This window comes from Equus quagga, chromosome 6 (assembly GCF_021613505.1).
Source record: "Equus quagga isolate Etosha38 chromosome 6, UCLA_HA_Equagga_1.0, whole genome shotgun sequence".
In the NCBI taxonomy this organism is placed as follows: domain Eukaryota; kingdom Metazoa; phylum Chordata; class Mammalia; order Perissodactyla; family Equidae; genus Equus; species Equus quagga.
This window is the reverse complement of record NC_060272.1, coordinates 17,283,827-17,286,884: the sequence shown is the minus strand read 5'-3', so window position 1 is coordinate 17,286,884 and position 3,058 is coordinate 17,283,827.

The following is a 3,058-nucleotide window of genomic DNA, read 5'->3' as shown; positions in this document are numbered from 1 at the left end:
TAGAATTTGAGAGACAAGAAGATAAACTCAACAGTGTCTCAGTGGACAGATCCATCATGACGATCCAATCCTCAACTCCTTTCTCTGCTTCCCTCCTTCCACATTCCACCCACTCTGAACAAAGAATCTGGTCTTGTTTGTCTCAGGAAATAGCCAGATGGCAAAAAGATAACAGGTGGAATATAGAGTTCCTTTTCAGTCCTTTGTAGTTTGTCGATGCAATGCTCATGTGGGGTCAAAGTCCTATCAAGGAATTGATATGAAGCAAGGCAGGGCGTTTCCCAGTTTATTTTTGAATGAGGGAAGTCGGGAGATTAGGATAGCAAACCCTGAGAAATGACAGCCATGGAGAGAGGGCTCTGGAATGAAGGTGTATAAGTCACTGGCAACAAACCTTACCAGTGAAGGCTGCAGTTGTCCGATGTCTAGCCACCAGTCTGCCTGTGTGCAGAGCCCAGCTTGTTCTCCTTTATTACAATAGTGTCCCACTCCCCTTGGTTTTTACACAAAGACTAATCATTCTCTATTCCTAGCCTGCCTGTAAGGAAGTATTGTGAGGAATGGTGAGTTCCCAACCCAAAAACACTGGGAATTCATCCCTTAAAAGATCCTGCCCTTATTTCTCTACCTATAGAGTGCAGTTTTCTATAAGACAGGAAAGGTTGTATTTCCTCATCTTATGAAGGAAAGATAGAAACTGAAACCTCTTTCAAATGAAAGTTTTGTTCTTTGAGTCAAAGGCAGCTCCTGAGCCTCCAGCCAAGTCCAGTGAAGAGGCTTTTGTTAGGTTATCTAAAGCAATCAGAGTTCCTAAAGGTTATCAGTTCATTCATGCTGAGCTTGAGAAGTGTGTCTTTTTTCTGTTTCTGACATGCAGGGGACACTGAATGTGAAATTTTCATTTTATTTCTACCCTACCCTCATTCTTTTTTTTTTTTTTCTGACTTAGTGAATATAGTCACCCAGAAGCTAGTCAGTCATGTTACGGTCTATTTTACTGTAGAAGTGTTATCATTAAATTCATGGCAATGTAACCATATCACAATTTAGAGAACAATATGGAAAATCTGAAAAGCAATTCTTCTCTTCAGAGTGAGAAGGCTAGTGCCTTTCCATTGACCTCCTGATTTCTTAGACAAAGATGACCACGAATTATCACCACAAGCAACCCAGCCAGCAAGCCGAACACAGTCCTACCCATTCTCACTTAAAAGTGAGCATAACACCCTTTTTTACAGTAAATTCTAATTAGTAAATGTAGAAGGGATGGCAGAAACTAGAATATCACCATGTGGCAACCATCACAGTAATAATAGTCGCAGGTGACAAATAAAAATGGCAAGTAATAGGATATATTGGAATATATGAGGAAGCCATTTGGTGTAAACCTAATTCGGCCTGACCTTGTCTTTCCAAAAGGGCCTGACCGAGGCCATTGAGCATGCATTGTATATCTGCTTTAGAGATTCCCTATGGCAAGAGCAAAGGCCCTTGAGATAAAGGTGCAACTTCCCTCCCCCTCCCAACTTGGCATCTCCTTAAGAATTAAGTATCTTTCCTTAGGCTAGAGACTGATTGCTGTGCTCACCTGTGACCGCCCAGCTTGAGACAATAGACTTGCCTCCTGCTATGCCCACCAAGATAGCAGACCCACTACCTGCTGTGTCCATCAAGTGCTGTGCCGACAGGGCAATCTTGTGACTATTGTGGGAGGGACATTTCAATCATATGTGAAACACCCTCTTTGAGGGTATATAACCACCCTGTGTACCCCCACTTCTTTGGAGTGCTCTGTTCTTTTGTGGAAAGACTCTCCCGGGTTATAATCCTAAGATTTAAGCTCAAAATAAACTCACCCAAATTTTCATTTATAGATTGGTTATGGATTATTTTCGTCGACAGTTCTTGGCGTAGTCGTGGCAGGATTTCAGAGAAACCCACCGGAGGCCACCTGGAATCTATACTGAACCGGCATTCAGTACCAATAAGGGCCCATTGAGCCCCCTGGATCACTGCATTCTTCAGGTGACCTTGGTGAGTTCTCCTAAAACCCGGAACTCCTTACTTTAAGTTGACGGTCCAAGAGTTTATATGAGCTGGGTAAGGTCTTAAGACTAGAGGTTTTGAGGGGTACCGGTACATTTCCTAGGTGGAGAAAAACCTAGAGAGAATTCCTAAGCCGCAGGAGCTTAGAGGAGCTTGGAGTGAGCTGGGTTGGTTGTCCTTTTAATTTGGCTTTAATTGGAAAGAATTGTGTTTATAAAGTCTGAACAAACTGCTTGATAGAGAAATGAGAGACTGAAAGTGTTCAGCTCCGAAGAAAAGGGACACTTGCTCCTCCCAGCCTTTACCAAAAGGCGCCTTTAGGTGACTAAGGACCTCAGCGGGAGTGTCAGAGGATCAATCCTCACGACGTGCAGCGGTCCCATAGGGAACTCCACTCTCATTCACGGTAATTAATTACAGGCTCATCCTGGGACGCACACATAAGGGCTGGTCACCTGAGCTCCAAGCCCCACGGTGGTTTTAGACTGCAGGAGGAAAAACCGAGGCACTTAAGAGAGTGCTTATGACCTTTCTATAGGGAGTAACACTCAACAAGCAGCACACTTCTGACCCACTACACTGTCCTTAGAAGTTGTTCAGACTTCATTTAAAAAAAAAAAGACAAGCAAAAAGAAAATGGGAAAACCATGCTTTTAAAGCCGGCCAGCTCCCAGATGGACAACCTCCCAATGGGACTCCACCTGGTTTCCTGTATGGAAACAATGCTTGCAAGTATCTAACAAAATGGGAAGGATTAACTAAGAATGACTTAAGTGGCCAAAGTGGGGAATGTTCGATATCTCAAAGCTACTGTATTTGCATGCACAAGTAGACAGAGCCGGCTCTAAAACTAAAGCAAAATAATGGGAAGCTTATTATGATTGGCATTTAGAGGCTTCAAAACATAATAATGATAAAGTGAACTCTTTACAAGAGACTAACTGTAAATTGGCAGAGACTGTATCTGAATTTAAAAAAAAGAAAGGATAAGAAGTCAGAAACCGTCCCAGCC